This window comes from Furipterus horrens, unplaced genomic scaffold (genome assembly GCF_987537825.1).
Source record: "Furipterus horrens unplaced genomic scaffold, mFurHor1.1.pri manual_scaffold_4, whole genome shotgun sequence".
Taxonomy (NCBI): Eukaryota; Metazoa; Chordata; class Mammalia; order Chiroptera; family Furipteridae; genus Furipterus; species Furipterus horrens.
The window spans coordinates 98,953,303-98,978,261 of NW_028327174.1; positions in this window are offsets into that span (position 1 = coordinate 98,953,303).

The following is a 24,959-nucleotide window of genomic DNA, read 5'->3' on the forward strand; positions in this document are numbered from 1 at the left end:
GGGAGGCTCACAGGCACGAGTTTTGCTCGGAATGGGCCACATCCAGATGCTGATGCTCAGTGGCATTAGCACTAAGATGTGTCCCATTCTCGGCGTGGGTCCACCCCCATTCTCAGGGTGGGTCCATCCACATGAAGGCTCGTGGCCTGGCGCGTCTTCTGTGACTTCACAGAGTTACAGGGGTTGTGTTTGAACGGGTCCCTTTGAAATCAGAGCGTCCATGCTCATCAAAGTGCACTTACAGGAAATTCACATCGCCAAGGGGCGACGTGCGAGCCGACGTCACAATACTGAGGGTTCGCATCCAAAGAGTCTACGAATGGACGGTACACGTTTAGAGGGCCCAGACGAAGAAGTCTCCAAACAGGTACGTCGGTACTCAGCAGATTCTCGGTCGGGTGCCACAGGGCGAGGCGGTAAACGCGATCGACTGGGTAGATAAAGGGGAGCCATCTCACGTAGTTTAACACCTCACCGGTACCGTTGCAGGAAGGGGTCACAGCTTGGGAGTTCCAGGCTCTGGAAGATGCATAAACGGGGCTTACCTCTTACAGAGGTGGCACATAGGCCACAGGGGCACTGATTAGGGAGGATATTATAGGGCCATCCATGGTCAGCACATTCCAGGCTTCTTGAATGGATCTTCAAAGTCTTGAGGCCCTGAGAGTCCATGTTCAGAGGGAGCTATGCTAAAGAGGTATGAGGACACTGAAATTCCATGCCAGCAGGTTTCTTCACCCAAACCGTCTCTTGGTCAGAATACTTTTGTATTCTGTAAGATCCATGGCTAAGGGCTTCTCTGTCGCGAGCGGGGTCTATGATTCAGCGATCATAGCCCCCTAGGCCGCACTCGGGGCCTGTGTGCTCAGAAGTGTACACATACGGTTTCTTACATCATCTGTGCAACACAGGTCCAAGAGGGGCATAGTCAGGGTCACTTCTTTATTTTTGTTTAATTGGGCCTCGATTGCTTTTGGGGGGGGTGGTCGTTTAAATGGGAGCTGTTCAACTTTAAAAGTGCGCTGAGTCCTCCTGGCTCAGCACTGAACTTTTGCAGGGATGACACAAGATCTCAGGGTTAGATACTCAAAACGGGCCAGGGAAAAGGGACATGAGGTTGGGAGCATTTGAAGATTCAGAATTTCGACGCTTATTAGATTCACATTTACTAGCGATGACCCAGAGAGGTCAGGTTCGGGAGGCTCACAGGCACGAGTTTTGCTCGGAATGGGCCATATCCAGATGCTGATGCTCAGTGGCCTTAGCACTAAGATGTGTCCCATTCTCGGCGTGGGTCCACCCCCATTCTCAAGGTGGGTCCATCCACATGAAGGCTCGTGGCCTGGCGCGTCTTCTGTGACTTCACAGAGTTACAGGGGTTGTGTTTGAACGGGTCCCTTTTAAATTAGACCGTCCATGCTCATCAAAGTGCACTTACAGGAAATTCACATCGCCAAGGGGCGACGTGCGAGCCGACGTCACAATACTGAGGGTTCGCATCCAAAGAGTCTACGAATGGACGGTACACGTTTAGAGGGCCCAGACGAAGAAGTCTGCAAACAGGTACGTCGGTACTCAGCAGATTCTCGGTCGGGTGCCACAGGGCGAGGCGGTAAACGCGATCGACTGGGTAGATAAAGGGGAGCCATCTCACGTAGTTTAACACCTCACCGGTACCGTTGCAGGAAGGGGTCACAGCTTGGGAGTTCCAGGCTCTGGAAGATGCATAAACGGGGCTTACCTCTTACAGAGGTGGCACATAGGCCACAGGGGCACTGATTAGGGAGGATATTATAGGGCCATCCATGGTCAGGACATTCCAGGCTTCTTGAATGGATCTTCAAAGTCTTGAGGCCCTGAGAGTCCATGTTCAGAGGGAGCTATGCTAAGGAGGTCTGAGGACACTGAAATTCCATGCCAGCAGGTTTCTTCACCCAAACCGTCTCTTGGTCAGAAAACTTTTGTATTCTGTAAGATCCATGGCTAAGGGCTTCTCTGTCGCGAGCGGGGTCTATGATTCAGCGATCATAGCCCCCTAGGACGCACTCGGGGCCTGTGTGCTCAGAAGTGTACACATACGGTTTCTTACATCATCTGTGCAACACAGGTCCAAGAGGGGCATAGTCAGGGTCACTTCTTTATTTTTGTTTAATTGGGCCTCGATTGCTTTGGGTGGGGGGTGGTCGTTTAAATGGGAGCTGTTCAACTTTAAAAGTTTGCACTGAGGCTTCCTGGCTCAGCACTGAACTTTTGCAGGGATGACACAAGATCTCAGGGTTAGATACTCAAAACGGGCCAGGGAAAAGGGACATGAGGTTGGGAGCATTTGAAGATTCAGAATTTCGACGCTTATTAGATTCACATTTACTAGCGATGACCCAGAGAGGTCAGGTTCGGGAGGCTCACAGGCACGAGTTTTGCTCGGAATGGGCCACATCCAGATGCTGATGCTCAGTGGCATTAGCACTAAGATGTGTCCCATTCTCGGCGTGGGTCCACCCCCATTCTCAGGGTGGGTCCATCCACATGAAGGCTCGTGGCCTGGCGCGTCTTCTGTGACTTCACAGAGTTACAGGGGTTGTGTTTGAACGGGTCCCTTTGAAATCAGAGCGTCCATGCTCATCAAAGTGCACTTACGGGAAATTCACATCGCCAAGGGGCGACGTGCGAGCCGACGTCACAATACTGAGGGTTCGCATCCAAAGAGTCTACGAATGGACGGTACACGTTTAGAGGGCCCAGACGAAGAAGTCTGCAAACAGGTACGTCGGTACTCAGCAGATTCTCGGTCGGGTGCCACAGGGCGAGGCGGTAAACGCGATCGACTGGGTAGATAAAGGGGAGCCATCTCACGTAGTTTAACACCTCACCGGTACCGTTGCAGGAAGGGGTCGCAGCTTGGGAGTTCCAGGCTCTGGAAGATGCATAAACGGGGCTTACCTCTTACAGAGGTGGCACATAGGCCACAGGGGCACTGATTAGGGAGGATATTATAGGGCCATCCATGGTCAGGACATTCCAGGCTTCTTGAATGGATCTTCAAAGTCTTGAGGCCCTGAGAGTCCATGTTCAGAGCGAGCTATGGTAAGGAGGTCTGAGGACACTGAAATTCCATGCCAGCAGGTTTCTTCACCCAAACCATCTCTTGGTCAGAATACTTTTGTATTCTGTAAGATCCATGGCTAAGGGCTTCTCTGTCGCGAGCGGGGTCTATGATTCAAGGATCATAGCCCCCTAGGCCGCACTCGGGGCCTGTGTGCTCAGAAGTGTACACATACGGTTTCTTACATCATCTGTGCAACACAGGTCCAAGAGGGGCATAGTCAGGGTCACTTCTTTATTTTTGTTTAATTGGGCCTCGATTGCTTTTGGGGGGGGGGGTGGTCGTTTAAATGGGAGCTGTTCAACTTTAAAAGTTTGCACTGAGGCTTCCTGGCTCAGTACTGAACTTTTGCAGGGATGACACAAGATCTCAGGGTTAGATACTCAAAACGGGCCAGGGAAAAGGGACATGAGGTTGGGAGCATTTGAAGATTCAAAATTTCGACGCTTATTAGATTGACATTTACTTGTGATGACCCAGAGAGGTCAGGTTCGGGAGGCTCACAGGCACGAGTTTTGCTCGGAATGGGCCACATCCAGATGCTGATGCTCAGTGGCCTTAGCACTAAGATGTGTCCCATTCTCGGCGTGGGTCCACCCCCATTCTCAGGGTGGGTCCATCCACATGAAGGCTCGTGGCCTGGCGCGTCTTCTGTGACTTCACAGAGTTACAGGGGTTGTGTTTGAACGGGTCCCTTTGAAATCAGAGCGTCCATGCTCATCAAAGTGCACTTACAGGAAATTCACATCGCCAAGGGGCGACGTGCGAGCCGACGTCACAATACTGAGGGTTCGCATCCAAAGAGTCTACGAATGGACGGTACACGTTTAGAGGGCCCAGACGAAGAAGTCTGCAAACAGGTACGTCGGTACTCAGCAGATTCTCGGTCGGGTGCCACAGGGCGAGGCGGTAAACGCGATCGACTGGGTAGATAAAGGGGAGCCATCTCACGTAGTTTAACACCTCACCGGTACCGTTGCAGGAAGGGGTCACAGCTTGGGAGTTCCAGGCTCTGGAAGATGCATAAACGGGGCTTACCTCTTACAGAGGTGGCACATAGGCCACAGGGGCACTGATTAGGGAGGATATTATAGGGCCATCCATGGTCAGGACATTCCAGGCTTCTTGAATGGATCTTCAAAGTCTTGAGGCCCTGAGAGTCCATGTTCAGAGGGAGCTATGCTAAGGAGGTCTGAGGACACTGAAATTCCATGCCAGCAGGTTTCTTCACCCAAACCGTCTCTTGGTCAGAAAACTTTTGTATTCTGTAAGATCCATGGCTAAGGGCTTCTCTGTCGCGAGCGGGGTCTATGATTCAGCGATCATAGCCCCCTAGGACGCACTCGGGGCCTGTGTGCTCAGAAGTGTACACATACGGTTTCTTACATCATCTGTGCAACACAGGTCCAAGAGGGGCATAGTCAGGGTCACTTCTTTATTTTTGTTTAATTGGGCCTCGATTGCTTTGGGTGGGGGGTGGTCGTTTAAATGGGAGCTGTTCAACTTTAAAAGTTTGCACTGAGGCTTCCTGGCTCAGCACTGAACTTTTGCAGGGATGACACAAGATCTCAGGGTTAGATACTCAAAACGGGCCAGGGAAAAGGGACATGAGGTTGGGAGCATTTGAAGATTCAGAATTTCGACGCTTATTAGATTCACATTTACTAGCGATGACCCAGAGAGGTCAGGTTCGGGAGGCTCACAGGCACGAGTTTTGCTCGGAATGGGCCACATCCAGATGCTGATGCTCAGTGGCATTAGCACTAAGATGTGTCCCATTCTCGGCGTGGGTCCACCCCCATTCTCAGGGTGGGTCCATCCACATGAAGGCTCGTGGCCTGGCGCGTCTTCTGTGACTTCACAGAGTTACAGGGGTTGTGTTTGAACGGGTCCCTTTGAAATCAGAGCGTCCATGCTCATCAAAGTACACTTACGGGAAATTCACATCGCCAAGGGGCGACGTGCGAGCCGACGTCACAATACTGAGGGTTCGCATCCAAAGAGTCTACGAATGGACGGTACACGTTTAGAGGGCCCAGACGAAGAAGTCTGCAAACAGGTACGTCGGTACTCAGCAGATTCTCGGTCGGGTGCCACAGGGCGAGGCGGTAAACGCGATCGACTGGGTAGATAAAGGGGAGCCATCTCACGTAGTTTAACACCTCACCGGTACCGTTGCAGGAAGGGGTCGCAGCTTGGGAGTTCCAGGCTCTGGAAGATGCATAAACGGGGCTTACCTCTTACAGAGGTGGCACATAGGCCACAGGGGCACTGATTAGGGAGGATATTATAGGGCCATCCATGGTCAGGACATTCCAGGCTTCTTGAATGGATCTTCAAAGTCTTGAGGCCCTGAGAGTCCATGTTCAGAGCGAGCTATGGTAAGGAGGTCTGAGGACACTGAAATTCCATGCCAGCAGGTTTCTTCACCCAAACCATCTCTTGGTCAGAATACTTTTGTATTCTGTAAGATCCATGGCTAAGGGCTTCTCTGTCGCGAGCGGGGTCTATGATTCAAGGATCATAGCCCCCTAGGCCGCACTCGGGGCCTGTGTGCTCAGAAGTGTACACATACGGTTTCTTACATCATCTGTGCAACACAGGTCCAAGAGGGGCATAGTCAGGGTCACTTCTTTATTTTTGTTTAATTGGGCCTCGATTGCTTTTGGGGGGGGGGGGGTCGTTTAAATGGGAGCTGTTCAACTTTAAAAGTTTGCACTGAGGCTTCCTGGCTCAGTACTGAACTTTTGCAGGGATGACACAAGATCTCAGGGTTAGATACTCAAAACGGGCCAGGGAAAAGGGACATGAGGTTGGGAGCATTTGAAGATTCAAAATTTCGACGCTTATTAGATTGACATTTACTTGTGATGACCCAGAGAGGTCAGGTTCGGGAGGCTCACAGGCACGAGTTTTGCTCGGAATGGGCCACATCCAGATGCTGATGCTCAGTGGCCTTAGCACTAAGATGTGTCCCATTCTCGGCGTGGGTCCACCCCCATTCTCAGGGTGGGTCCATCCACATGAAGGCTCGTGGCCTGGCGCGTCTTCTGTGACTTCACAGAGTTACAGGGGTTGTGTTTGAACGGGTCCCTTTGAAATCAGAGCGTCCATGCTCATCAAAGTGCACTTACAGGAAATTCACATCGCCAAGGGGCGACGTGCGAGCCGACGTCACAATACTGAGGGTTCGCATCCAAAGAGTCTACGAATGGACGGTACACGTTTAGAGGGCCCAGACGAAGAAGTCTGCAAACAGGTACGTCGGTACTCAGCAGATTCTCGGTCGGGTGCCACAGGGCGAGGCGGTAAACGCGATCGACTGGGTAGATAAAGGGGAGCCATCTCACGTAGTTTAACACCTCACCGGTACCGTTGCAGGAAGGGGTCACAGCTTGGGAGTTCCAGGCTCTGGAAGATGCATAAACGGGGCTTACCTCTTACAGAGGTGGCACATAGGCCACAGGGGCACTGATTAGGGAGGATATTATAGGGCCATCAATGGTCAGGACATTCCAGGCTTCTTGAATGGATCTTCAAAGTCTTGAGGCCCTGAGAGTCCATGTTCAGAGGGAGCTATGCTAAGGAGGTCTGAGGACACTGAAATTCCATGCCAGCAGGTTTCTTCACCCAAACCGTCTCTTGGTCAGAATACTTTTGTATTCTGTAAGATCCATGGCTAAGGGCTTCTCTGTCGCGAGCGGGGTCTATGATTCAGCGATCATAGCCCCCTAGGACGCACTCGGGGCCTGTGTGCTCAGAAGTGTACACATACGGTTTCTTACATCATCTGTGCAACACAGGACCAAGAGGGGCATAGTCAGGGTCACTTCTTTATTTTTGTTTAATTGGGCCTCGATTGCTTTTGCGGGGGGGTGGTCGTTTAAATGGGAGCTGTTCAACTTTAAAAGTTTGCACTGAGGCTTCCTGGCTCAGCACTGAACTTTTGCAGGGATGACACAAGATCTCAGGGTTAGATACTCAAAACGGGCCAGGGAAAAGGGACATGAGGTTGGGAGCATTTGAAGATTCAAAATTTCGACGCTTATTAGATTCACATTTACTAGCGATGACCCAGAGAGGTCAGGTTCGGGAGGCTCACAGGCACGAGTTTTGCTCGGAATGGGCCACATCCAGATGCTGATGCTCAGTGGCATTAGCACTAAGATGTGTCCCATTCTCGGCGTGGGTCCACCCCCATTCTCAGGGTGGGTCCATCCACATGAAGGCTCGTGGCCTGGCGCGTCTTCTGTGACTTCACAGAGTTACAGGGGTTGTGTTTGAACGGGTCCCTTTGAAATCAGAGCGTCCATGCTCATCAAAGTGCACTTACAGGAAATTCACATCGCCAAGGGGCGACGTGCGAGCCGACGTAACAATACTGAGGGTTCGCATCCAAAGAGTCTACAAATGGACGGTACACGTTTAGAGGGCCCAGACGAAGAAGTCTGCAAACAGGTACGTCGGTACTCAGCAGATTATTGGTCGGGTGCCACAGGGCGAGGCGGTAAACGCGATCGACTGGGTAGATAAAGGGGAGCCATCTCACGTAGTTTAACACCTCACCGGTACCGTTGCAGGAAGGGGTCGCAGCTTGGGAGTTCCAGGCTCTGGAAGGTGCATAAACGGGGCTTACCTCTTACAGAGGTGGCACATAGGCCACAGGGGCACTGATTAGGGAGGATATTATAGGGCCATCCATGGTCAGGACATTCCAGGCTTCTTGAATGGATCTTCAAAGTCTTGAGGCCCTGAGAGTCCATGTTCAGAGCGAGCTATGCTAAGGAGGTCTGAGGACACTGAAATTCCATGCCAGCAGGTTTCTTCACCCAAACCATCTCTTGGTCAGAATACTTTTGTATTCTGTAAGATCCATGGATAAGGGCTTCTCTGTTGCGAGCGGGGTCTATGATTCAAGGATCATAGCCCCCTAGGCCGCACTCGGGGCCTGTGTGCTCAGAAGTGTACACATACGGTTTCTTACATCATCTGTGCAACACAGGTCCAAGAGGGGCATAGTCAGGGTCACTTCTTTATTTTTGATTAATTGGGCCTCGATTGCTTTTGGGGGGGTGTGGTCGTTTAAATGGGAGCTGTTCAACTTTAAAAGTTTGCACTGAGGCTTCCTGGCTCAGCACTGAACTTTTGCAGGGATGACACAAGATCTCAGGGTTAGATACTCAAAACGGGCCAGGGAAAAGGGACATGAGGTTGGGAGCATTTGAAGATTCAAAATTTCGACGCTTATTAGATTCACATTTACTAGCGATGACCCAGAGAGGTCAGGTTCGGGAGGCTCACAGGCACGAGTTTTGCTCGGAATGGGCCACATCCAGATGCTGATGCTCAGTGGCATTAGCACTAAGATGTGTCCCATTCTCGGCGTGGGTCCACCCCCATTCTCAGGGTGGGTCCATCCACATGAAGGCTCGTGGCCTGGCGCGTCTTCTGTGACTTCACAGAGTTACAGAGGTTGTGTTTGAACGGGTCCCTTTGAAATCAGAGCGTCCATGCTCATCAAAGTGCACTTACAGGAAATTCACATCGCCAAGGGGCGACGTGCGAGGCGACGTCACAATATTGAGGGTTCGCATCAAAAGAGTCTACGAATGGACGGTACACGTTTAGAGGGCCCAGACGAAGAAGTCTGCAAACAGGTACGTCGGTACTCAGCAGATTCTCGGTCGGGTGCCACAGGGCGAGGCGGTAAACGCGATCGACTGGGTAGATAAAGGGGAGCCATCTCACGTAGTTTAACACCTCACCGGTACCGTTGCAGGAAGGGGTCACAGCTTGGGAGTTCCAGGCTCTGGAAGATGCATAAACGGGGCTTACCTCTTACAGAGGTGGCACATAGGCCACAGGGGCACTGATTAGGGAGGATATTATAGGGCCATCCATGGTCAGGATATTCCAGGCTTCTTGAATGGGATCTTCAAAGTCTTGAGGCCCTGAGAGTCCATGTTCAGAAGGAGCTATGCTAAGGAGGTCTGAGGACACTGAAATTCCATGCCAGCAGGTTTCTTCACCCAAACCATTTCTTGGTCAGAATACTTTTGTATTCTGTAAGATCCATGGCTAAGGGCTTCTCTGTCGCGAGCGGGGTCTATGATTCAGCGATCATAGCCCCCTAGGCTGCACTAAGGGCCTGTGTGCTCAGAAGTGTACACATACGGTTTCTTACATCATCTGTGCAACACAGGTCCAAGAGGGGCATAGTCAGGGTCACTTCTTTATTTTTGTTTAATTGGGCCTCGATTGCTTTTGGGGGGGTGGGGGTCGTTTAAATTGGAGCTGTTCAACTTTAAAAGTTTGCACTGAGGTTTCCTGGCTCAGCACTGAACTTTTGCAGGGATGACACAATATCTCAGGGTTAGATACTCAAAACGGGCCAGAGAAAAGGGACATGAGGTTGGGAGCATTTGAAGATTCAAAATTTCGACGCTTATTAGATTGACATTTACTTGTGATGACCCAGAGAGGTCAGGTTCGGGAGGCTCACAGGCACGAGTTTTGCTCGGAATGGGCCACATCCAGATGCTGATGCTCAGTGGCATTAGCACTAAGATGTGTCCCATTCTCGGCGTGGGTCCACCCCCATTCTCAGGGTGGGTCCATCCACATGAAGGCTCGTGGCCTGGCGCGTCTTCTGTGACTTCACAGAGTTACAGGGGTTGTGTTTGAACGGGTCCCTTTGAAATCAGAGCGTCCATGCTCATCAAAGTGCACTTACAGGAAATTCACATCGCCAAGGGGCGACGTGCGAGCCGACGTCACAATACTGAGGGTTCGCATCCAAAGAGTCTACGAATGGACGGTACACGTTTAGAGGGCCCAGACGAAGAAGTCTACAAACAGGTACGTCGGTACTCTGCAGATTCTTGGTCGGGTGCCACAGGGCGAGGCGGTAAACGCGATCGACTGGGTAGATAAAGGGGAGCCATCTCACGTAGTTTAACACCTCACCGGTACCGTTGCAGGAAGGGGTCACAGCTTGGGAGTTCCAGGCTCTGGAAGATGCATAAACGGGGCTTACCTCTTACAGAGGTGGCACATAGGCCACAGGGGCACTGACTAGGGAGGATATTATAGGGCCAACCATGGTCAGGACATTCCAGGCTTCTTAAATGAATCTTCAAAGTCTTGAGGCCCTGAGAGTCCATGTTCAGAGGGAGCTATATTAAGGATGTCTGAGGACACTGAAATTCCATGCCAGCAGGTTTCTTCACCCAAACCATTTCTTGGTCAGAATACTTTTGTATTCTGTAAGATCCATGGCTAAGGGCTTCTCTGTCGCGAGCGGGGTCTATGATTCAGCGATCATAGCCCCCTAGGCCGCACTCGGGGCCTGTGTGCTCAGAAGTGTACACATACGGTTTCTTACATCATCTGTGCAACACAGGTCCAAGAGGGGCATAGTCAGGGTCACTTCTTTATTTTTGTTTAATTGGCCCTCGATTGCTTTTGGGGGGGGGTGGTCGTTTAAATGGGAGCTGTTCAACTTTAAAAGTTTGCACTGAGGCTTCCTGGCTCAGCACTGAACTTTTGCAGGGATGACACAAGATCTCAGGGTTAGATACTCAAAACGGGCCAGGGAAAAGGGACATGAGGTTGGGAGCATTTGAAGATTCAAAATTTCGACGCTTATTAGATTCACATTTACTAGCGATGACCCAGAGAGGTCAGGTTCGGGAGGCTCACAGGCACGAGTTTTGCTCGGAATGGGCCACATCCAGATGCTGATGCTCAGTGGCATTAGCACTAAGATGTGTCCCATTCTCGGCGTGGGTCCACCCCCATTCTCAGGGTGGGTCCATCCACATGAAGGCTCGTGGCCTGGCGCGTCTTCTGTGACTTCACAGAGTTACAGAGGTTGTGTTTGAACGGGTCCCTTTGAAATCAGAGCGTCCATGCTCATCAAAGTGCACTTACAGGAAATTCACATCGCCAAGGGGCGACGTGCGAGCCGACGTCACAATACTGAGGGTTCGCATCCAAAGAGTCTGCGAATGGACGGTACACGTTTAGAGGGCCCAGACGAAGAAGTCTGCAAACAGGTACGTCGGTACTCAGCAGATTCTCGGTCGGGTGCCACAGGGCGAGGCGGTAAACGTGATCGACTGGGTAGATAAAGGGGAGCCATCTCACGTAGTTTAACACCTCACCGGTACCGTTGCAGGAAGGGGTCACAGCTTGGGAGTTCCAGGCTCTGGAAGATGCATAAACGGGGCTTACCTCTTACAGAGGTGGCACATAGGCCACAGGGGCACTGATTAGGGAGGATATTATAGGGCCATCCATGGTCAGGACATTCCAGGCTTCTTGAATGGATCTTCAAAGTCTTGAGGCCCTGAGAGTCCATGTTCAGAGGGAGCTATGCTAAGGAGGTCTGAGGACACTGAAATTCCATGCCAGCAGGGTTCTTCACCCAAACCGTCTCTTGGTCAGAATACTTTTGTATTCTCTAAGATCCATGGCTAAGGGCTTCTCTGTCACGAGCGGGGTCTATGATTCAGCGATCATAGCCCCCTAGGACGCACTCGGGGCCTGTGTGCTCAGAAGTGTACACATACGGTTTCTTACATCATCTGTGCAACACAGGTCCAAGAGGGGCATAGTCAGGGTCACTTCTTTATTTTTGTTTAATTGGGCCTCGATTGCTTTTGGGGGGGGGTGGTCGTTTAAATGGGAGCTGTTCAACTTTAAAAGTTTGCACTGAGGCTTCCTGGCTCAGCACTGAACTTTTGCAGGGATGACACAAGATCTCAGGGTTAGATACTCAAAACGGGCCAGGGAAAAGGGACATGAGGTTGGGAGCATTTGAAGATTCAAAATTTCGACGCTTATTAGATTCACATTTACTAGCGATGACCCAGAGAGGTCAGGTTCGGGAGGCTCACAGGCACGAGTTTTGCTCGGAATGGGCCACATCCAGATGCTGATGCTCAGTGGCATAAGCACTAAGATGTGTCCCATTCTCGGCGTGGGTCCACCCCCATTCTCAGGGTGGGTCCATCCACATGAAGGCTCGTGGCCTGGCGCATCTTCTGTGACTTCACAGAGTTACAGGGGTTGTGTTTGAACGGGTCCCTTTGAAATCAGAGCGTCCATGCTCATCAAAGTGCACTTACGGGAAATTCACATCGCCAAGGGGCGACGTGCGAGCCGACGTCACAATACTGAGGCTTCGCATCCAAAGAGTCTACGAATGGACAGTACACGTTTAGAGGGCCCAGACGAAGAAGTCTGCAAACAGGTACGTCGGTACTCAGAAGATTCTCGGTCGGGTGCCACAGGGCGAGGCGGTAAACGCGATCGACTGGGTAGATAAAGGGGAGCCATCTCACGTAGTTTAACACCTCACCGGTACCGTTGCAGGAAGGGGTCACAGCTTGGGAGTTCCAGGCTCTGGAAGATGCATAAACGGGGCTTACCTCTTACAGAGGTGGCACATAGGCCACAGGGGCACTGATTAGGGAGGATATTATAGGGCCATCCATGGTCAGGACATTCCAGGCTTCTTGAATGGATCTTCAAAGTCTTGAGGCCCTGAGAGTCCATGTTCAGAGGGAGCTATGCTAAGGAGTTCTGAGGACACTGAAATTCCATGCCAGCAGGTTTCTTCACCCAAACCATTTCTTGGTCAGAATACTTTTGTATTCTGTAAGATCCATGGCTAAGGGCTTCTCTGTCGCGAGCGGGGTCTATGATTCAGCGATCATAGCCCCCTAGGCCGCACTCGGGGACTGTGTGCTCAGAAGTGTACACATACGGTTTCTTACATCATCTGTGCAACACAGGTCCAAGAGGGGCATAGTCAGGGTCACTTCTTTATTTTTGTTTAATTGGGCCTCGTTTGCTTTTGGGGGGGGTGGTCGTTTAAATGGGAGCTGTTCAACTTTAAAAGTTTGCACTGAGGCTTCCTGGCTCAGCACTGAACTTTTGCAGGGATGACACAAGATCTCAGGGTTAGATACTCAAAACGGGCCAGGGAAAAGGGACATGAGGTTGGGAGCATTTGAAGATTCAAAATTTCGACGCTTATTAGATTCACATTTACTAGCGATGACCCAGAGAGGTCAGGTTCGGGAGGCTCACAGACACGAGTTTTGCTCGGAATGGGCCACATCCAGATGCTGATGCTCAGTGGCATTAGCACTAAGATGTGTCCCATTCTCGGCGTGGGTCCACCCCCATTCTCAGGGTGGGTCCATCCACATGAAGGCTCGTGGCCTGGCGCGTCTTCTGTGACTTCACAGAGTTACAGAGGTTGTGCTTGAACGGGTCCCTTTGAAATCAGAGCGTCCATGCTCATCAAAGTGCACTTACAGGAAATTCACATCGCCAAGGGGCGACGTGCGAGCCGACGTCACAATACTGAGGGTTCGCATCCAAAGAGTCTGCGAATGGACGGTACACGTTTAGAGGGCCCAGACGAAGAAGTCTGCAAACAGGTACGTCGGTACTCAGCAGATTCTCGGTCGGGTGCCACAGGGCGAGGCGGTAAACGCGATCGACTGGGTAGATAAAGGGGAGCCATCTCACGTAGTTTAACACCTCACCGGTACCGTTGCAGGAAGGGGTCACAGCTTGGGAGTTCCAGGCTCTGGAAGATGCATAAACGGGGCTTACCTCTTACAGAGGTGGCACATAGGCCACAGGGGCACTGATTAGGGAGGATATTATAGGGCCAACCATGGTCAGGACATTCCAGGCTTCTTGAATGGATCTTCAAAGTCTTGAGGCCCTGAGAGTCCATGTTCAGAGGGAGCTATGCTAAGGAGGTCTGAGGACACTGAAATTCCATGCCAGCAGGTTTCTTCACCCAAACCGTCTCTTGGTCAGAATACTTTTGTATTCTGTAAGATCCATGGCTAAGGGCTTCTCTGTCGCGAGCGGGGTCTATGATTCAGCGATCATAGCCCCCTAGGCCGCACTCGGGGCCTGTGTGCTCAGAAGTGTACACATACGGTTTCTTATATCATCTGTGCAACACAGGTCCAAGAGGGGCATAGTCAGGGTCACTTCTTTATTGTTGTTTAATTGGGCCTAGATTGCTTTTGGGGGGGGTGGTCGTTTAAATGGGAGCTGTTCAACTTTAAAAATTTGCACTGAGGATTCCTGGCTCAGCACTGAACTTTTGCAGGGATGACACAAGATCTCAGGGTTAGATACTCAAAACGGGCCAGGGAAAAGGGACATGAGGTTGGGAGCATTTGAAGATTCAGAATTTCGACGCTTATTAGATTCACATTTACTAGCGATGACCCAGAGAGGTCAGGTTCGGGAGGCTCACAGGCACGAGTTTTGCTCGGAATGGGCCACATCCAGATGCTGATGCTCAGTGGCATTAGCACTAAGATGTGTCCCATTCTCGGCGTGGGTCCACCCCCATTCTCAGGGTGGGTCCATCCACATGAAGGCTCGTGGCCTGGCGCGTCTTCTGTGACTTCACAGAGTTACAGGGGTTGTGTTTGAACGGGTCCCTTTGAAATCAGAGCGTCCATGCTCATCAAAGTGCACTTACGGGAAATTCACATCGCCAAGGGGCGACGTGCGAGCCGACGTCACAATACTGAGGCTTCGCATCCAAAGAGTCTACGAATGGACGGTACACGTTTAGAGGGCCCAGACGAAGAAGTCTGCAAACAGGTACGTCGGTACTCAGCAGATTCTCGGTCGGGTGCCACAGGGCGAGGCGGTAAACGCGATCGACTGGGTAGATAAAGGGGAGCCATCTCACGTAGTTTAACATCTCACCGGTACCGTTGCAGGAAGGGGTCACAGCTTGGGAGTTCCAGGCTCTGGAAGATGCATAAACGGGGCTTACCTCTTACAGAGGTGGCACATAGGCCACAGAAGCACTGATTAGGGAGGATATTATAGGGCCATCCATGGTCAGGACATTCCAGGCTTCTTGAATGGATCTTCAAAGTCTTGAGGCCCTGAGAGTCCATGTTCAGAGGGAGCTATGCTAAGGAGGTCTGAGGACACTGAAATTCCATGCCAGCAGGTTTCTTCACCCAAACCGTCTCTTGGTCAGAATACTTTTGTATTCTGTAAGATCCATGGCTAAGGGCTTCTCTATCGCGAGCGGGGTCTATGATTCAGCGATCATAGCCCCCTAGGCCGCACTCGGGGCCTGTGTGCTCAGAAGTGTACACATACGGTTTCTTATATCATCTGTGCAACACAGGTTCAAGAGGGGCATAGTCAGGGTCACGATTTTATTGTTGTTTAATTGGGCCTAGATTGCTTTTGGGGGGGGTGGCAGTTTAAATGGGTTGGGGGGGGTGGTCGTTTAAATGTGAGCTGTTCAACTTTAAAAGTTTGCACTGAGGATTCCTGGCTCAGCACTGAACTTTTGAAGGGATGACACAAGATCTCAGGGTTAGATACTCAAAACGGGCCAGGGAAAAGGGACATGAGGTTGGGAGCATTTGAAGATTCAAAATTTCGACGCTTATTAGATTCACATTGACTAGCGATGACCCAGAGAGGTCAGGTTCGGGAGGCTCACAGGCACGAGTTTTGCTCGGAATGGGCCACATCCAGATGCTGATGCTCAGTGGCATTAGCACTAAGATGTGTCCCATTCTCGGCGTGGGTCCACCCCCATTCTCAGGGTGGGTCCATCCACATGAAGGCTCGTGGCCTGGCGCGTCTTCTGTGACTTCACAGAGTTACAGGGGTTGTGTTTGAACGGGTCCCTTTGAAATCAGAGCGTCCATGCTCATCAAAGTGCACTTACGGGAAATTCACATCGCCAAGGGGCGACGTGCGAGCCGACGTCACAATACTGAGGCTTCGCATCCAAAGAGTCTACGAATGGACGGTACACGTTTAGAGGGCCCAGACGAAGAAGTCTGCAAACAGGTACGTCGGTACTCAGCAGATTCTCGGTTGGGTGCCACAGGGCGAGGCGGTAAACGCGATCGACTGGGTAGATAAAGGGGAGCCATCTCACGTAGTTTAACACCTCACCGGTACCGTTGCAGGAAGGGGTCACAGCTTGGGAGTTCCAGGCTCTGGAAGATGCATAAACGGGCTTACCTCTTACAGAGGTGGCACATAGGCCACAGGGGCACTGATTAGGGAGGATATTATAGGGCCATCCATGGTCAGGACATTCTAGGCTTCTTGAATGGATCTTCAAAGTCTTGAGGCCCTGAGAGTCCATGTTCAGAGGGAGCTATGCTAAGGAGGTCTGAGGACACTGAAATTCCATGCCAGCAGCTTTCTTCACCCAAACCATTTCTTGGTCAGAATACTTTTGTATTCTGTAAGATCCATGGCTAAGGGCTTCTCTGTCGCGAGCGGGGTCTATGATTCAGCGATCATAGCCCCCTAGGCCGCACTCGGGGCCTGTGTGCTCAGAAGTGTACACATACGGTTTCTTACATCATCTGTGCAACACAGGTCCAAGAGGGGCATACTCAGGGTCACTTCTTTATTGTTGTTTAATTGGGCCTAGATTGCTTTTGGGGGGGGGTGGTCGTTTAAATGGGAGCTGTTCAACTTTAAAAGTTTGCACTGAGGCTTCCTGGCTCAGCACTGAACTTTTGCAGGGATGACACAAGATCTCAGGGTTAGATACTCAAAACGGGCCAGGGAAAAGGGACATGAGGTTGGGAGCATTTGAAGATTCAAAATTTCGACGCTTATTAGATTCACATTGACTAGCGATGACCCAGAGAGGTCAGGTTCGGGAGGCTCACAGGCACGAGTTTTGCTCGGAATGGGCCACATCCAGATGCTGATGCTCAGTGGCATTAGCACTAAGATGTGTCCCATTCTCGGCGTGGGTCCACCCCCATTCTCAGGGTGGGTCCATCCACATGAAGGCTCGTGGCCTGGCGCGTCTTCTGTGACTTCACAGAGTTACAGGGGTTGTGTTTGAACGGGTCCCTTTGAAATCAGAGCGTCCATGCTCATCAAAGTGCACTTACGGGAAATTCACATCGCCAAGGGGCGACGTGCGAGCCGACGTCACAATACTGAGGCTTCGCATCCAAAGAGTCTACGAATGGACGGTACACGTTTAGAGGGCCCAGACGAAGAAGTCTGCAAACAGGTACGTCGGTACTCAGCAGATTCTCGGTCGGGTGCCACAGGGCGAGGCGGTAAACGCGATCGACTGGGTAGATAAAGGGGAGCCATCTCACGTAGTTTAACACCTCACCGGTACCGTTGCAGGAAGGGGTCACAGCTTGGGAGTTCCAGGCTCTGGAAGATGCATAAACGGGGCTTACCTCTTACAGAGGTGGCACATAGGCCACAGGGGCACTGATTAGGGAGGATATTATAGGGCCATCCATGGTCAGGACATTCCAGGCTTCTTGAATGGATCTTCAAAGTCTTGAGGCCCTGAGAGTCCATGTTCAGAGGGAGCTATGCTAAGGAGGTCTGAGGACACTGAAATTCCATGCCAGCAGGTTTCTTCACCCAAACCATTTCTTGGTCAGAATACTTTTGTATTCTGTAAGATCCATGGCTAAGGGCTTCTCTGTCGCGAGCGGGGTCTATGATTCAGCGATCATAGCCCCCTAGGCCGCACTCGGGGCCTGTGTGCTCAGAAGTGTACACATACGGTTTCTTACATCATCTGTGCAACACAGGTCCAAGAGGGGCATACTCAGGGTCACTTCTTTATTGTTGTTTAATTGGGCCTAGATTGCTTTTGGGGGGGAGGGGTCGTTTAAATGGGAGCTGTTCAACTTTAAAAGTTTGCACTGAGGCTTCCTGGCTCAGCACTGAACTTTTGCAGGGATGACACAAGATCTCAGGGTTAGATACTCAAAACGGGCCAGGGAAAAGGGACATGAGGTTGGGAGCATTTGAAGATTCAAAATTTCGACGCTTATTAGATTCACATTGACTAGTGATGACCCAGAGAGGTCAGGTTCGGGAGGCTCACAGGCACGAGTTTTGCTCGGAATGGGCCACATCCAGATGCTGATGCTCAGTGGCATAAGCACTAAGATGTGTCCCATTCTCGGCGTGGGTCCACCCCCATTCTCAGGGTGGGTCCATCCACATGAAGGCTCGTGGACTGGCGCGTCTTCTGTGACTTCACAGAGTTACAGGGGTTGTGTTTGAACGGGTCCCTTTGAAATCAGAGCGTCCATGCTCATCAAAGTGCACTTACGGGAAATTCACATCGCCAAGGGGCGACGTGCGAGCCGACGTCACAATACTGAGGCTTCGCATCCAAAGAGTCTACGAATGGACGGTACACGTTTAGAGGGCCCAGACGAAGAAGTCTGCAAACAGGTACGTCGGTACTCAGCAGATTCTCGGTCGGGTGCCACAGGGCGAGGCGGTAAACGCGATCGACTGGGTAGATAAAGGGGAGCCATCTCACGTAGTTTAACACCTCACCGGTACCGTTGCAGGAAGGGGTCACAGCTTGGGAGTTCCAGGCTCTGGAAGATGCATAAACGGGGCTTACCTCTTACAGAGGTGGCACATAGGCCACAGAAGCACTGATTAGGGAGGATATTATAGGGCCATCCATGGTCAGGACATTCCAGGCTTCTTGAATGGATCTTCAAAGTCTTGAGGCCCTGAGAGTCCATGTTCAGAGGGAGCTATGCTAAGGAGGTCTGAGGACACTGAAATTCCATGCCAGCAGGTTTCTTCACCCAAACCGTCTCTTGGTCAGAATACTTTTGTATTCTGTAAGATCCATGGCTAAGGGCTTCTCTGTCGCGAGCGGGGTCTATGATTCAGCGATCATAGCCCCCTAGGCCGCTCTCGGGGCCTGTGTGCTCAGAAGTGTACACATACGGTTTCTTATATCATCTGTGCAACACAGGTCCAAGAGGGGCATAGTCAGGGTCACTTCTTTATTGTTGTTTAATTGGGCCTAGATTGCTTTTGGGGGGGGTGGTCGTTTAAATGGGAGCTGTTCAACTTTAAAAATTTGCACTGAGGATTCCTGGCTCAGCACTGAACTTTTGCAGGGATGACACAAGATCTCAGGGTTAGATACTCAAAACGGGCCAGGGAAAAGGGACATGAGGTTGGGAGCATTTGAAGATTCAAAATTTCGACGCTTATTAGATTCACATTTACTAGCGATGACCCAGAGAGGTCAGGTTCGGGAGGCTCACAGGCACGAGTTTTGCTCGGAATGGGCCACATCCAGATGCTGATGCTCAGTGGCATTAGCACTAAGATGTGTCCCATTCTCGGCGTGGGTCCACCCCCATTCTCAGGGTGGGTCCATCCACATGAAGGCTCGTGGCCTGGCGCGTCTTCTGTGACTTCACAGAGTTACAGGGGTTGTGTTTGAACGGGTCCCTTTGAAATCAGAGCGTCCATGCTCATCAAAGTGCACTTACGGGAAATTCACATCGCCAAGGGGCGACGTGCGAGCCGACGTCACAATACTGAGGGTTCGCATCCAAAGAGTCTACGAATGGACGGTACACGTTTAGAGGGCCCAGACGAAGAAGTCTGCAAACAGGTACGTCGGTACTCAGCAGATTCTCGGTCGGGTGCCACAGGGCGAGGCGGTAAACGCGATCGACTGGGTAGATAAAGGGGAGCCATCTCACGTAGTTTAACATCTCACCGGTACCGTTGCAGGAAGGGGTCACAGCTTGGGAGTTCCAGGCTCTGGAAGATGCATAAACGGGGCTTACCTCTTACAGAGGTGGCACATAGGCCACAGGGGCACTGATTAGGGAGGATATTATAGGGCCATCCATGGTCAGGACATTCCAGGCTTCTTGAATGGATCTTCAAAGTCTTGAGGCCCTGAGAGTCCATGTTCAGAGGGAGCTATGCTAAGGAGGTCTGAGGACACTGAAATTCCATGCCAGCAGGTTTCTTCACCCAAACCATTTCTTGGTCAGAATACTTTTGTATTCTGTAAGATCCATGGCTAAAGGCTTCTCTGTCGCGAGCGGGGTCTATGATTCAGCGATCATAGCCCCCTAGGCCGCACTCGGGGCCTGTGTGCTCAGAAGTGTACACATACGGTTTCTTATATCATCTGTGTAACACAGGTCCTAGAGGGGCATAGTCAGGGTCACTTCTTTATTGTTGTTTAATTGGGCCTAGATTGCTTTTGGGGTGGTGGTCGTTTAAATGGGAGCTGTTCAACTTTAAAAATTTGCACTGAGGTTTCCTGGCTCAGCACTGAACTTTTGAAGGGATGACACAAGATCTCAGGGTTAGATACTCAAAACGGGCCAGGGAAAAGGGACATGAGGTTGGGAGCATTTGAAGATTGAAAATTTCGACGCTTATTAGATTCACATTGACTAGCGATGACCCAGAGAGGTCAGGTTCGGGAGGCTCACAGGCACGAGTTTTGCTCGGAATGGGCCACATCCAGATGCTGATGCTCAGTGGCATTAGCACTAAGATGTGTCCCATTCTCGGCGTGGGTCCACCCCCATTCTCAGGGTGGGTCCATCCACATGAAGGCTCGTGGCCTGGCGCGTCTTCTGTGACTTCACAGAGTTACAGGGGTTGTGTTTGAACGGGTCCCTTTGAAATCAGAGCGTCCATGCTCATCAAAGTGCACTTACGGGAAATTCACATCGCCAAGGGGCGACGTGCGAGCCGACGTCACAATACTGAGGCTTCGCATCCAAAGAGTCTACGAATGGACGGTACACGTTTAGAGGGCCCAGACGAAGAAGTCTGCAAACAGGTACGTCGGTACTCAGCAGATTCTCGGTCGGGTGCCACAGGGCGAGGCGGTAAACGCGATCGACTGGGTAGATAAAGGGGAGCCATCTCACGTAGTTTAACACCTCACCGGTACCGTTGCAGGAAGGGGTCACAGCTTGGGAGTTCCAGGCTCTGGAAGATGCATAAACGGGGCTTACCTCTTACAGAGGTGGCACATAGGCCACAGGGGCACTGATTAGGGAGGATATTATAGGGCCATCCATGGTCAGGACATTCCAGGCTTCTTGAATGGATCTTCAAAGTCTTGAGGCCCTGAGAGTCCATGTTCAGAGGGAGCTATGCTAAGGAGGTCTGAGGACACTGAAATTCCATGCCAGCAGGTTTCTTCACCCAAACCATTTCTTGGTCAGAATACTTTTGTATTCTGTAAGATCCATGGCTAAGGGCTTCTCTGTCGCGAGCGGGGTCTATGATTCAGCGATCATAGCCCCCTAGGCCGCACTCGGGGCCTGTGTGCTCAGAAGTGTACACATACGGTTTCTTACATCATCTGTGCAACACAGGTCCAAGAGGGGCATAGTCAGGGTCACTTCTTTATTGTTGTTTAATTGGGCCTCGATTGCTTTTGGGGGGGGTGGTCGTTTAAATGGGAGCTGTTCAACTTTAAAAGTTTGCACTGAGGATACCTGGCTCAGCACTGAACTTTTGCAGGGATGACACAAGATCTCAGGGTTAGATACTCAAAACGGGCCAGGGAAAAGGGACATGAGGTTGGGAGCATTTGAAGATTCAGAATTTCGACGCTTATTAGATTCACATTGACTAGCGATGACCCAGAGAGGTCAGGTTCGGGAGGCTCACAGGCACGAGTTTTGCTCGGAATGGGCCACATCCAGATGCTGATGCTCAGTGGCATTAGCACTAAGATGTGTCCCATTCTCGGCGTGGGTCCACCCCCATTCTCAGGGTGGGTCCATCCACATGAAGGCTTGTGGCCTGGCGCGTCTTCTGTGACTTCACAGAGTTACAGGGGTTGTGTTTGAACGGGTCCCTTTGAAATCAGAGCGTCCATGCTCATCAAAGTAGAAGTCTGCAAACAGGTACATCGGTACTCAGCAGATTCTCGGTCGGGTGCCACATGGCGAGGCGGTAAACGCGATCGACTGGGTAGATAAAGGGGAGCCATCTCACGTAGTTTAACACCTCACCGGTACCGCTGCAGGAAGGGGTCACAGCTTGGGAGTTCCAGGCTCTGGAAGATGCATAAACGGGGCTTACCTCTTACAGAGGTGGCACATAGGCCACAGGGGCACTGATTAGGGAGGATATTATAGGGCCATCCATGGTCAGGACATTCCAGGCTTCTTGAATGGATCTTCAAAGTCTTGAGGCCCTGAGAGTCCATGTTCAGAGGGAGCTATGCTAAGGAGGTCTGAGGACACTGAAATTCCATGCCAGCAGGTTTCTTCACCCAAACCATTTCTTGGTCAGAATACTTTTGTATTCTGTAAGATCCATGGCTAAGGGCTTCTCTGTCGCGAGCAGGGTCTATGATTCAGCGATCATAGCCCCCTAGGCCGCACTCGGGGCCTGTGTGCTCAGAAGTGTACACATACGGTTTCTTACATCATCTGTGCAACACAGGTCCAAGAGGGGCATACTCAGGGTCACTTCTTTATTGTTGTTTAATTGGGCCTCGATTGCTTTTGGGGGGGGTGGTCGTTTAAATGGGAGCTGTTCAACTTTAAATGTTTGCACTGAGGATTCCTGGCTCAGCACTGAACTTTTGCAGGGATGACACAAGATCTCAGGGTTAGATACTCAAAACGGGCCAGGGAAAAGGGACATGAGGTTGGGAGCATTTGAAAATTCAAAATTTCGACGCTTATTAGATTCACATTTACTAGCGATGACCCAGAGAGGTCAGGTTCGGGAGGCTCACAGGCACGAGTTTTGCTCGGAATGGGCCACATCCAGATGCTGATGCTCAGTGGCATTAGCTCTAAGATGTGTCCCATTCTCGGCGTGGGTCCACCCCCATTCTCAGGGTGGGTCCATCCACATGAAGGCTCGTGGCCTGGCGCGTCTTCTGTGACTTCACAGAGTTACAGGGGTTGTGTTTGAACGGGTCCCTTTGAAATCAGAGCGTCCATGCTCATCAAAGTGCACTTACGGGAAATTCACATCGCCAAGGGGCGACGTGCGAGCCGACGTCACAATACTGAGGGTTCGCATCCAAAGAGTCTACGAATGGACGGTACACGTTTAGAGGGCCCAGACGAAGAAGTCTGCAAACAGGTACGTCAGTACTCAGCAGATTCTCGGTCGGGTGCCACAGGGCGAGGCGGTAAACGCGATCGACTGGGTAGATAAAGGGGAGCCATCTCACGTAGTTTAACACCTCACCGGTACCGTTGCAGGAAGGGGTCACAGCTTGGGAGTTCCAGGCTCTGGAAGATGCATAAACGGGGCTTACCTCTTACAGACGTGGCACATAGGCCACAGGGGCACTGATTAGGGAGGATATTATAGGGCCATCCATGGTCAGGACATTCCAGGCTTCTTGAATGGATCTTCAAAGTCTTGAGGCCCTGAGAGTCCATGTTCAGAGGGAGCTATGCTAAGGAGGTCTGAGGACACTGAAATTCCATGCCAGCAGGTTTCTTCACTCAAACCATTTCTTGGTCAGAATACTTTTGTATTCTGTAAGATCCATGGCTAAGGGCTTCTCTGTCGCGAGCGGGGTCTATGATTCAGCGATCATAGCCCCCTAGGCCGCACTCGGGGCCTGTGTGCTCAGAAGTGTACACATACGGTTTCTTACATCATCTGTGCAACACAGGTCCAAGAGGGGCATAGTCAGGGTCACTTCTTTATTGTTGTTTAATTGGGCCTCGATTGCTTTTGGGGGGGGTGGTCGTTTAAATGGGAGCTGTTCAACTTTAAAAGTTTGCACTGAGGCTTCCTGGCTCAGCACTGAACTTTTGCAGGGATGACACAAGATCTCAGGGTTAGATACTCAAAACGGGCCAGTGAAAAGGGACATGAGGTTGGGAGCATTTGAAGATTCAGAATTTCGACGCTTATTAGATTCACATTGACTAGCGATGACCCAGAGAGGTCAGGTTCGGGAGGCTCACAGGCACGAGTTTTGCTCGGAATGGGCCACATCCAGATGCTGATGCTCAGTGGCATTAGCACTAAGATGTGTCCCATTCTCGGCGTGGGTCCACCCCCATTCTCAGGGTGGGTCCATCCACATGAAGGCTCGTGGCCTGGCGCGTCTTCTGTGACTTCACAGAGTTACAGGGGTTGTGTTTGAACGGGTCCCTTTGAAATCAGAGCGTCCATGCTCATCAAAGTGCACTTACGGGAAATTCACATCGCCAAGGGGCGACGTGCGAGCCGACGTCACAATACTGAGGGTTCGCATCCAAAGAGTCTACGAATGGACGGTACACGCTTAGAGGGCCCAGACGAAGAAGTCTGCAAACAGGTACGTCGGTACTCAGCAGATTCTCGGTCGGGTGCCACAGGGCGAGGCGGTAAACGCGATCGACTGGGTAGATAAAGGGGAGCCATCTCACGTAGTTTAACACCTCACCGGTACCGTTGCAGGAAGGGGTCACAGCTTGGGAGTTCCAGGCTCTGGAAGATGCATAAACGGGGCTTACCTCTTACAGACGTGGCACATAGGCCACAGGGGCACTGATTAGGGAGGATATTATAGGGCCATCCATGGTCAGGACATTCCAGGCTTCTTGAATGGATCTTCAAAGTCTTGAGGCCCTGAGAGTCCATGTTCAGAGGGAGCTATGCTAAGGAGGTCTGAGGACACTGAAATTCCATGCCAGCAGGTTTCTTCACCCAAACCATTTCTTGGTCAGAATACTTTTGTATTCTGTAAGATCCATGGCTAAGGGCTTCTCTGTCGCGAGCGGGGTCTATGATTCAGCGATCATAGCCCCCTAGGCCGCACTCGGGGCCTGTGTGCTCAGAAGTGTACACATACGGTTTCTTACATCATCTGTGCAACACAGGTCCAAGAGGGGCATAGTCAGGGTCACATCTTTATTGTTGTTTAATTGGGCCTCGATTGCTTTTTGGGGGGGTGGTCGTTTAAATGGGAGCTGTTCAACTTTAAAAGTTTGCACTGAGGCTTCCTGGCTCAGCACTGAACTTTTGCAGGGATGACACAAGATCTCAG